Source organism: Kogia breviceps, chromosome 19 (genome assembly GCF_026419965.1).
Source record: "Kogia breviceps isolate mKogBre1 chromosome 19, mKogBre1 haplotype 1, whole genome shotgun sequence".
Taxonomy (NCBI): domain Eukaryota; kingdom Metazoa; phylum Chordata; class Mammalia; order Artiodactyla; family Physeteridae; genus Kogia; species Kogia breviceps.
The window spans coordinates 43,853,830-43,866,340 of NC_081328.1; the positions used below are offsets into that span (position 1 = coordinate 43,853,830).

Consider the following 12,511-nt stretch of genomic DNA (forward strand, 5'->3'; position numbering starts at 1 on the left):
ATACCCTAACCCCCACCCCAGACACCACTGACAGATGTTATGTTTGTTCTAAAATTTCACAAATGGAATTCATACAGGAGGTTCTCTTTTGTGTCTGGCTTCTTTCTCTCTGCCTCATGTTTCTGAAATTTACCCATAATGTTGAGTGTATCAGTTTGTTCTTTTTTGTTTCTGAATAGTACTCCACTGTATGGGCATACCACCAATTGTTTATTTATCTGTTGATGGATGTTTGGGTTATTTCCAATTTTTGGCTGGAAGAACGTGAATAAAGCTGCTAGGAACATTTGTGTACATGTCTTTGGACCTATATTTTCATCTCTCTTGGGAAAATACCTGGGAGCAGAATGACTGAGCCATACTGTTTACATCTGACTCGACAAGAAACTGCCGAACAGTCCTCCAAAGGGGCTGTACGATTTTGCATTCCCACCAGCAATGTGTAAGTTGCCTAGAGTCTTTTATCTTTTAAAAAAAATTTTTAACACACAAAAATCAATTGATAAACATGTTGACATCAAAATTTAAAACACAGTATCATATACAGTTCTTGAAAAATACTTAGATGTAAATCAAACAAAAGAGGGACAAGACTTATATGTTGAAAACTTCAAAATGCTGATGAGAGAAATAAAAGATCTAAAATGCAGAGACATACCATGTTCATAGTATAGAAGATTCAACATAGAAAAGATACCAATCCTTCCCAAACTGATATACAAGTATAATGCAATTCCTATCAAAATTCCAGAAAGATTTTTTTTTAAACATCTTTATTGGAGTATGATTGCTTTACAATGGTGTATTAGTTTCTGCTGTATAACAAAGTGAATCAGCTATACGTATACATATATCCCCATATCTCCTCCCTCTTGCGTCTCCCTCCCACCCTCCCTATCCCACCCCTCTAGGTGGTCACAGAGCACCGAGCTGATCTCCCTGTGCTATGCGGCTGCTTCCCACTAGCTATCTATTTTACATTTGGTAGTGTATATATGTCGGTGACACTCTCTTCGTCCGTCCCAGCTTACCCTTCCCAGTCCCCGTGTCCTCAAGTCCACTCTCTACGTCTGCATCTTTATTTCTGTCCTGCCCCTAGGTTCTTCAGAACCTTTTTTTTTTTTTTTTTTTTTTTTGCCTATAGTTTTAAAAATGTCGATTCCTAGGTCTTTCCCCCAGGAAGTTGACTCTCTAGGTAGAGCCAGGGAATTTGAATTTTTAACACATGTGAGGTAATTCTGACGCTGAGCCATACTGGGAAACCAATGCTCCGGATCCTCTGTTTCACTCTCTCACTTTCCATACCTTTCTCAAGGCACTGCTCTCTGGCCCCTACCCTCAGGATAAGGTCAAAACTGCCAGTGTCAAGTTCCAGTGGCCGAGTCTAATAAACACTGACAAATCCTCCTCATTAGGTCTCCACGTGACATCTGACAACGTTCTCCAGTGGAGCCGCTGACCCAGTCCCACTTCCAACTGCTCATGGAGTCTCTCAGCCCCGGAACCTGCCATCCATCCTGAGCCTGCTCCTCCTTTTGCATCCCCCAGGTCGGTTCGTTCACCCCACTTCCACCCAGTCACACAATCCGGAACCTCAGAATTCTCCTGACTCCCCCCGACTTCTCTTAACTCTAACCCTCTCCCATTCAATTAGATCCTGAGCTGTATGAGATTCGACCTACTAAACGTTTCTCAAAAATCTATGTCCTCCTTTTCCTCTCCTTCACCGAAATGAGGCAGTCACCACTTCCCACTGGGTCTACGGCAGCGTCCTAACCCAGCTCCCTGTCTCGGATCTCTGCCCTTCAGACGCGCTCTCCACCCACCGCCCCAGCGCTGACAAAGGCAAATCTGTTCTCACCTTTCCTCCCCGTAAAATCCTACAACGGCTCCCCTCTGCAGACTGAATACATTCCATCTCTGTGGCTCAGGTCACAGGTTCCCAAACTTTCTTGGTTCACAGCACCCTGAGTGTCTCGGTAATTTCTTCACAAGGCCCGAGGCCAAAAGAAATACCTAATGGTTCCATTTATTAAGCGGTTAGGTCCAAACGACTTAAGTATTTAGGGCCTCGCAACTTAGAGGCCATGTGGAAGAAAATAACAGTACACGTAAACTGAAAGAGAAATGTTTATTTCATTCTTAACCATAATTACTCACTAGTGGGATGTGTGTACCTGTTGGGCGCTGCACGTATTCCAAATCTTACACTCTTGTTAGACACGGCCACTCTCATTACCATTCCATGTTGATTTTCATGTGGTATTTGAATTGTATCACACCGACAGCCCAAAACGCAGCTGTGCAAAGACACATCCTTGAAAGGAAAGTAGCGCAATCTAATGTTGAAAGTACTAACTACCTCAGGCGTGGTGTTTGACACTTGTGGAGTACTGCTGTATTTCTCTGAAAAGTTTAAAACTAGCTGCAGTGCCTCAAGAGCTGGCTGTGGCTCCCAGGGCCCCTCAGCACACAAAGGAACCACAGGTCTCAAGCATTCAAGGCTCTGTAAAACCTCGGCCCAATTCTTCTTCATCACATCTCTTCCCCAAACTCAGCCCATGCTGTCATGTCAGGCTCTGTGCTCACCATTACCTGCCCCAACTCCATCTATCTACATCTGCTTGTCCTTCAAATGCCCCTTTCTCCAGGAAACCAGAAGCTGAACGCCTACTGCACTTGGTCTGTTCTTTTTTTCTTTTGGCTGCCACGCAGCTTGTGGGATCTTGGTTCCCCGACCGGGGGTCAAATCTGGGCCTCCTGCAGTGGAAGTGTGGAGTCCTATCTACTGGACCACCAGGGAATTAATTCCCTTGGTAAGTTCTTATGATGCACTTACCACATTTCTCAGGTGACAGGTACTTAATTGCATGTGGCCTCTCTGGTTCTCAAAAATCTGGGGGCTGGATTGAATTTTAAGCACTTTGTAGGGCAGGGACTATCTGTTTTGTTTCTTGTGAAATACACGCAGGAAAGTGCTGGGGCTTATGACAGTTCAATGAATAATCAGAGCGTGAACTCCTGTGTAACTGCTGCCCGGGTCTTTGCTCCCCTCATACTTAGCAGGTAATGCTGTCTGCAGAATGAAAGGAAGTCGATAATTTAAGATATCCAATACTGCATGTGGGATATAATCGTTCTGATAAGTTTATCCTAACGAGAAGGACTTTTCCACACAGAAACCTACATGACAAAAAGCTAAAAGGAACTGCCCAGGTGTAGCTCCGTTTGTTCACTCACATTTAAAAATTACTTAAATTTATGGGGGAAAAAACGATATGGCATTTGCTTCAAAATGATGGAGGAGGGGGGAGGGGGACGTCACGTGTGGATCGTCACTGAAGCTGGGTGGCCGTGCGCATGCGGCTTTCTTATTATTCTCTTTACTTTTGTGTGTGAAGTTTTTCTAAAATGAAAAATAATTTTAAGAAGAAAATCTAAAAAAAAAGGAAGACCTTTCCAGGGGGTTGAAAAGAAAGGCCTGTTCTTCCTGCCGGCCCTCAGCTGTAGTATAAATCTTGAGAGCCTGATCCTACAATGTCACAGGGCTGGAAGAGAGAAGAGAAACCCAGGGGACGAGCAAGAAGGACCCTGTCAGCACTATTTCAGGCTTCCCTAAACACAGAAAAATGCCTCTGATGAAGTCAACCACAATTTAAATAATCGTCTCAAACCGCAGTTTGGGACCGACAGCCCCTCTCTGGAGGAGACTCTGGGCAGACTTACTTTCACGTAGGAAGGAATAAGATCGCTTTGACTACAGAAGCTGCCAGAACAGGCTGCCCATCTGACCGGAGCTCAAGGAGCCCTACGAGATCATTCTCTTCCCTTCCCTAGATGAGCATCGATATTTCTGGAACACAGTGCTTCTCCGGAGGAATCTAGATGGGCCCTGGCTTTACTGCCCTGCTCCTCCTCACCCCTTCTTTCTAAAGCACAACCGCCCAGCTGGCCCCGACACACCTGGCATTTAAAACCAGCTGCCTCTCTGACTGGGAGACCTCTCCAGGTCCAAGTAAGATGTCGTGACACAGCTAGAAACTCTGCAAACCAGACTCTTCTAAGTGCACCTCCAGCACTGACCAGAAATGTTTTTTGGGTTGGCCCTTTTGAAAGGTATTTAAGGACCAAAAGACCACAAATGAAGTCCCAGCTGCTTTTATGCTTCCTGTAAGCGTCCCCGTACGCCAAATATTTGAGAGCCTCGTTCCTTCTGTGAGCAAAACAAGAAAGGTGGTTGCACGGTAGGGGGTGAGACCTTGGAGACGAAAGGGGTGGAAACTTTGGGAGGTGGTGTGGCGGACACTAAGGAGGGAGCAGCTGGAGGCTTCTCAGAAGGAGAGAAACGTGGCACAAGTCTCTGAAGGAAGGTGAGACGGGCAGGCGCCAGGGGACACAGTGGATGAGACAGAGAAGAAGGAATCACGAAGGGAAGTGAGGAAGGCGATGCCGTAACCCCGGTGAGAAGCTCTGAGCCGGTGGGGGCAGGGGAGGGTGGTGGGCAGGAACCAAACCGGAGGGGAAGGAAAATATCGACAGGACTTTGTCCTGATCAGAAAAATGAAGTGCGGGAAAGGAATGAGTTAAAGAGAACATGGAGATTTTAATCGCCTAGCTGATGGTGAAACTAGATAGGTTAGTCTGAAGGCAAAAACTGCCATTTCCTCAAGAAAATGCTTCAGGAGCGAATACTGTTTTCTTATAAAACTGATTGGTAGAAACAAGGTCACTCACACACACACACACACGCCCTCAACTCAAAGCTTAAGTCTCCCCAATATGGTCCATGCACTCAAGTGAACCAGTCAGGGAATCCTCATTTCCTCCCTCCAGAGGGAAGGAACTGTGGTTATCTGCCCCTTAAGCTCCCCTTAAGGTTGTTAGGTCCAAATTGTAAGGTGGCAAGTCTCAAATGTTCCTCGAAGTTCAGCTTTCTTGAGGACAGCATTTTAAAACAGACACCTAGCTCTCTGGGCTTGGACCTAGGTTATGGCGATATGGCTAAATGCACCAAGAAGGTCAGAATCGCGGATTAATATGGGGCCCCTTATGGTGCCTCCCTCAGGAAAACGGTGAAGAAAACGGAAATCAGCTAGCACACCAAGTACACTTGTTCCTTCCGTGGCAAAACCAAGATGAAGAGACGAGCTGCGGGCATTTGGCACTGTGGTTCCTGCATGAAAACGGTAGCTGGCGGTGCCTGGACCTACTATACCACCTGCCATCACAGTAAGGTCTGTCATCAGAAGACTGAAGGAATTGAAGGACCAGTAGAAGCGCCACCATTTGAAATGTTGCTAGCCTATGATGCATGGGTTAATTTATGTAACAAAAATTTAAAAAACAAAATAAAATGGACATCTAATCAGAAGCTCGTGAAATTCCAAATCTCATCAGAACTGGGGGAGGATGCTATGAGTTTTCTTGCAGGGTGATCTCTGTAAGTCACCAAATGTCATGTGTGACAAAGACGATCCTGTAGAAATACCAACGTATCTGGAAAACCACCCAGACCAAAGGCTGTCGAACCCTACGGTCTTACTCATCCTCACCTCAGCAGAAGTAACTCAGACCTGAAAAAGCACACCGCATGCTGTAACCAGTTGTGAAGGAATTAAAACTATAACCAAGCGTGAAGGAGGATAAGACGATGCACTGCTTGGGACTACGCCCCAGTGCCTCTCAGGATGTCACTGACTTCACAGAATTCATTCTCGAGCCACGGGAGTGTTCATCCAAAGAGGAGCCAGGGGACAGTAACTAAGTCACAGCCCAAACTGGCCTTTTATCGTGTGCTTCAACATTCACAACTGCATTCCGATACATTCCAAGCAGTGCTGCAGAGAACACCTGCTGGAGCTGAAACCTATGCTACTGTGTGTGATGACTGCTATTTATACGCCCGTCCGTAGGGTGAGACGTATTGTTCTGAAGCAAATCCCAGGTGTGTGGGAGGGACGTGAATGGGGTACAGAGAAACGAGACTGGGCCCTGGCTGGTGCTGACTGAAGCTGAGTAACGGGTACAAGAGGCTTCACTATATAATTATCTCTATGTTTGTATATGTTTAGAATCTTTCATGATAAAATATAAAACACAAAAAAAGGGGCTTCCCTGGTGGCGCAGTGGTTGGGAGCCCGCCTGCCGATGCAGGGGACACGGGTTCGTGCCCCGGTCCGGGAAGATCCCACGTGCCGCGGAGCGGCTGGGCCCGTGAGCCATGGCCGCTGAGCCTGCGCGTCCGGAGCCTGTGCTTCGCAACGGGAGAGGCCACAGCAGTGAGAGGCCCGCATATCACAAAAAAAAAAAAAAAAAAAAAAAAAACACAAAAAAAGAGAAAGAGAGAAAATACTTTTTCAAGAGACGCAAAAGCAGAAACAGGCCTCTCTCACAGCCCCTCTCAAAAACTTAATTTTCAGTCCCCCGAAACAATGGAGAACAAATAAACCCCATTTTTGTGCTTAAGCGATGAGGGAGAAAGGTAGTGATGCATATCTTAAGCCTAGAAAATTCCTTAAGAGAAAACAGATTAGATCAAAAATGAAAAGTCATCCCTTTTACAACCTCCCCTTCTCATGTTTCCCTCACACCTCCCAGGGCAAATCTCGGACTCTTCAGGGCAACGTGCGCACTGCCTGAAGGACAGGACAGAAAACCAACTGCAGAAAAGTCACAAAAAGCCATGTGCAACTCAAGATCAGAAACTGGAACTGGAAACTTCCATGACAGTACACGCTGAGGAGGCAAAGCCCAGCTTCACCTGTTTCTCCGGGTTCCCTGGGACCTGAGTCAGTGTTGGGTGTCTCAGAAGTTTACTAGGGCATCCCTCGCTGTCCAGAGACCCCACCCTCAAGGAATTAGAAGTCCAGTAGGAAGACAAATGTAAAAAAAATTCACAGCAAGCAGGAAGCGTCATAAGACGGGCTTCAACGAAGTGCCCCCAGAACTTGACGGGGGAGGCTCTCACCCTGCAGGGGTCCAGGAGGTACGATGTGAAGGGGGTCTTAATGGATAAACAGGGGCCTGCCCAACACTGCAGGCTGCTGGCAGGGAAGGGACATAGGCAAAGGCCCGATGTCTCCGAGACCTGGAGAGGATATCGTGGCAGCAACAAGCAGCTGAGGCTGGAGAGGTGGGTGACAGCCCGACTGGGAAGGGCCTTACACTCCTTACCCGCGTGCTAAGGAGCTTAGACCCCACCCCGGGGTCCAGTGCTTCGCAAACTAACTGTGGTGAAGGGCCAGCTGTTGAAAACTCCAACCCACCATGGATGAGGCTAACGCTCCCTTTTTTGTACTTCTCGTGGACAAGGAACAGGGGTGGGAAAACCACACTTGGAGTAGCACTGCTACAGACAACACCAAGTGCATTTCAGCAGGGGGTGCGGCTCGGTCCAAGTAACCTTTCTAAGAGGGTGTGTCCAAGGGCCGCGTGCTGGGTGAATGGGAGCATAAGGTAGGCGGCAGGGATGGCGGTCAGGAAACTGTTACGTGAATCCAGGAAGTGGGTGGCGGGAGCGGGGCTGAGACACCGGCAAGGGGGACAGGGAGGAGCAGTCAGATCTGGGAGACCCTTCATGAGTCCAGGGGACAGGACGTGGTGACCAAGGAGCAGAGCGTCACTCTTTTCTAGCCTGGGGCCACCATGACTGTCAGCACAGGCAGGAATGATGAAAAGAGGCACATGGTTTGGAAAGTCATGCGGGAAGATTTTCTTCAAGTTTCAAATAACTAATTTTGTTTTAATCCTTCCCTCATAAGAAATCTCCAATATTAACCGTTCAGGGGAAATCTCAGGAGTCTAGACCTGTCTGGCTGGGAGAGCAGCGTATTTTTATGTTAGCAAAGAATGGTTCTAAATTAGACCCAGTCCGGGACTTCCCTGGCCGTCCAGTGGTTAAGACTTTGTGTTTCAAATGCAGGGGTCGCAGGTTCGATCCCTGGTCGGGGAACTAAGATCCCACATGCCACGCGATGCAGCCAAAAAAATAAGTAAGTAAATAACTAACTAAATAAACTAGGCCCGGTCCTCCATAACTACTATTACTGGAAAGGAGATTGAAGGAAATGGCAGTGGGGTTGCTACAGAATAAGCTGCAATTTGATGAAGATTTGAGAGTTAAACTTAGCATTAACTGGTATTCCAGGGGAGTGTACGAAGCCCTTTACCTCCACCAAGCCGAGGCAAGCTCTGTAAAATGAATCTAACACAAAACACGACAGCAACATTCTCCGTTTGTATTTGGGCTGGGAGTGCGGCAATGAAACACACTCAGCCATGTTCACCAGTGACATTCCAGAGACAGACAGTGGTGCTGCTACAGTTACAAAATCACAGCTTAGAAAGGTCACACCTAAGGTAAAATGCCAGGACTCAAATTAATTTCTGAAAACAAATAAAACTCGTTTTCTGTACTAAGTGTAGTTTGCTGCCCTGGTGTGAGAAATCTCCATTTCTGGGAACAGTGACACATGTGTGGTTGAGGAACAAAAGCACCTGCCAGAACCACTCTGCAGAAAGAAAAAAATACCACTCCCAGTCTGTTGGCCCCTGAAAAAAGTAAACAGTTAGGAAACTGTGAAGTGGAATAACAGGTATATATTCTACAGAGCCCCAGTTTGATGACCTAAAGGGGACTGTTTGCATCAGCAAGTTTCTCCCATTTGAGTTTGACTCCCCACTGCCACTCAGGGCCAAGCCCACGTCCTCCCTCGCCTGGACCAGCGCAGTAGCCTCCACCTGGCCCTGTCAGTTCAGCCTCAACACAGCACCTGCTGATCCTGTAAAGTAGAGGCCAGGTGTCTTAGCCCAGGCTGCCATAACAAAATACCATGGCCTGGGTGGCTTCAACAACAGACATTTATTTCTCACAGTTCTGGAGGCTACAAGTCCAAGATCAGGGTGTCGGCATGGCTGAGTTATGGTGAGAGCCCTCTTCCTGGCTTGCAGACAGCCGTCTTCTCACTGTGTCCTCATGTGGTGGAGGGAGAGTGAGCTCTGGTCTCTTCTTCTTATAAGGGCACTGATCTCATTATGGGGGCACCACCCTCATGACCTCATCTAAACTCAATCACCTCCCAAAGGCTCCACCTCCAAATACCATCACACTGAGGGGGGTTAAGGCTTCAACATATGAATGTGGGGAGGACACAAACATTCAGTCCATAACACCAGGGTATATCACTCTTCTGCTCAGATTCCTCCAATGGCTTTGAAAAAAACAACATCCTTAACACCAGCCTCCAGGCCCTATACCTGTGGTCTCGTTGGGGAGGGCACTGCTCGACAGGCAGTGCTCAGGAAATCTGTGAGGGCATTTCTTGGTGGTCCAGGAGACTGGGCCCTCCTGGTGGGGGGCCAGGAATGCTAGGTAGCCCTGCAGAGCTGAAAACTGCCCCATATCTGCAGGCTGTTCTTATGTCCTGCCAGACACTCACATGGGCCAAAAACCTTTAATAATTATCTGGGTGTACAACCTACACTGCTTTATATAGGAGCACAAAAGCACTTTTTGCACAAGTTTACCCAATGAATCTTCTCAAAATGTGACTACTGTATAAATCAAGTAGGGATGCACTTCTTTTGTTTGGAATATTATGAGAATTGTTCACCATCTTGGAAATCCAGCCACCATCCTAGTCTGCATTTTTCTTAGTAGGTGTGAACAGCCACAGCATTCAATCACAGGTGGAGTGTCAGTATGTATCAGTATGTGTCTGAGCCTTTACATGTTAAACTACATACATGTAATTAAAAACTACTTTCTTGTTATTTCAGATTACCAGTTGGGTAATATATTTCTTTTGAAAACTGTGTGCATATGTAGGTTACTGTCTATAAATTGTGTTCCAGGCAGTGGGGGGGGGCAATAAATATTCTGAGGGGACAGGAAGGCCGGGGGGGACAAATTAGGAGTATGGGATTAATAGATACAAACTACTGTACATAAAATAGATAAGCAACAAGGATATACTGTATAGCACAGGGAATTATACCCAGTATCTTATAATAACCTACAGTGGAATATAATCTGCAAAAAAACCCTGAATCACTGTTTTACACCTGAAACTAACACAACACTGTAAGTCAACTGTACTTCACACACACACACACACACACACACACACACACACACACACACACACAGGGAGCACTGCATCCCTAACATGACTGGCCTCCCAGCTCCTCTCTTACTTCTCTCCTTCCTCCCCTCACTGTACTCCAGCCACTCCTACTTCTCTGCCCTTCTTCTCCCTGCCAAGCGCACCCACCTCTGCCCCCACCCCTGCAACCCATGCCTCCTGCCTAAAGACTCACCTGCCCCCTAGGGTTCTTGCTCAATGGCACCTTCTCAGTGGGGGGTCCCAGTTTTAAATTGCATCCCTGCCCACCCCACCTCAGCCCAGCTACCCGGCACCCCCCTGTTCCACTTCCCTGCTTTCCTTTCCTCCACAGCTCTTATCACCACTATGTACTTTTGTTTTTAAACATCTTTACTGGAGTATAATTGCTTTACAATGGTGTGTTAGCTTCTGCTGTATAACAAAGTGAATCAGCTATATGTATGCATATATCCCCATATCCCCTCCCACCCCTCTAGGGGGTCACCAAGCACCCGAGCTGATCTCTCTGTGCTATGCGGCTGCTTCCCACTAGCTATCTATTTGACATTTGGTAGTGTATATATGTCCATGCCACTCTCTCACTTCATCCCAGCTTACCCTTCCCCCTCCCCGTGTCCTCAAGTCCCTTCTCTACATCTGTGTCTTTATTCCTGTCCTGCCCCTAGGTTCTTCAGAACCATAATTTTTTCTTTTTTGGATTCCATATATATGTGTTAGCATACTGTATTTGTTTTTCTCTTTCTGACTTACTTCACTCTGTATGACAGACTCTAGGTCCATCCACCTCACTATAAATAACTCAATTTCGTTTCTTTTTACAGCTGAGTAATATTCCATTGTTTATATGTGCCACATCTTCTTTATACATTCATTTGACCATGGACACTTAGGTTGCTTCCATGTCCTGGCTACTGTAAATAGTGCTGCAATGAACACTGTAGTACATGACTTTTTTTTTTTTTTTGGGGTATGCGGGCCTCTCACTGCTGTGGCCTCTCCCATTGCAGAGCACAGGCTCCGGACGCACCGGCTCAGCGGCCATGGCTCACGGGCCCAGCCGCTCCGCGGCATGTGGGATTCTCCCGGACCGGGGCACGAACCCGTATCCCCTGCATCGGCAGGCAGACTCTCAACCACTGCGCCACCAGGGAAGCCCTACATGACTTTTTGAATTATGATTTTCTCGGGGTATATGCCCAGTAGTGGGATTGTTGGGTCATATGGTAGTTCTATTTTTAGTTTTTTAAGGAACCTCCATACTGTTCTCCATAGTGGCTGTAACAATTTACATTCCCACCAACAGTGCGAAAGGGTTCCCTTTTCTCCACACCCTCTCCAGCATTTATTGTTTGTAGATTTCTTGATGATGGCCATTCTGACCCCTGTGAGGTGATATCTCATTGCAGTTTTGATTTGCATTTCTCTAATGATTAGTGATGTTTAGCATCCTTTCATGTGTTTATTGGCCATCTGTATATCTTCTTTGGAGAAATGTCTATTTAGGTCTTCTGCCCATTTTTGGATTGGGTTGTTTGTTTTTTTGATATTGAGCTGCATGAGCTGCTTGTATATTTTGGAGATTAATCTTTTGTCAGTTACCACTATGTAATTTATCTCTGTATCTGTTCGCCCCATAGAATGAAGGCTCTATGAAGGCAAGTATTTTGCTGTATCCTCAGGGTCTAGAACAGTATCTGGATACCTTTATAATCTACTTACGTATTAATGGTTTAGAAATACCAATTTTGAAATCTTCAGTTATAATTGCAAGATTAAAATTAAATTGAAAACTCAGGGTCTCTATATGTTACCATCTTTAATCTTTGTATAGAAATAGAGACAGAGAGGCTACCCAGGGCTGAATTTAGCTAAAATAAGCCAATTTATTCTCAGAAAAACAATATGACTTAGAACATATCTAAATTTCACTGAATTGAATTTCATTACTTGAAATTACTAGGCCTCAATCGGCTCTAATTCTGCCTTTAAGTGTCCTTTATCTCCTCCTTGCTCTGCCTGCCTAACCAGGTGCTGGATTCTCCTGATTCTATCGCTGGCCCGCCTCTCATCCTTCCCACACCTTCCCTTCTCGCTGCCTCTCTTTCTCAGGTGTGTCTCACGTCTCTAGTCACCGCATGCACTGCTGCTGGATGAATGTGGAAGCAGAGCGCCTGCTGAGTCACTCACCTGCTCAGCCGTGTCAATGGCTCCCAACTTCCTGTTCACTCAAGTACAAATGGCTCAGAGCTACCACAGGGCTCAATATCCCCCCTGCCTCCCTCCCTCCACCTCCATCCCTAAGCTCCTCCCAAACCGGACCAGTGCCCACACCCCAGACCTGGTACCTCCTTTGATCCTTTCCAGGCCTCACTCCCAACTGAAAGTCA

At 46.6% G+C, this 12,511-nt stretch overlaps 1 protein-coding gene and 1 pseudogene across 2 annotated transcripts in view; one reads left to right on the forward strand and one right to left on the reverse strand.

The window, feature by feature from the left end:
* The window catches only part of ERN1 (endoplasmic reticulum to nucleus signaling 1), a 95,829-nt gene that overhangs the window by 39,123 nt on the left and 44,195 nt on the right, over positions 1 to 12,511 (reverse strand). The gene's annotated exons all lie outside the window — the stretch shown is intronic.
* On the forward strand, positions 4,998 to 5,274 carry LOC131746071 (large ribosomal subunit protein eL43-like; annotated as a pseudogene).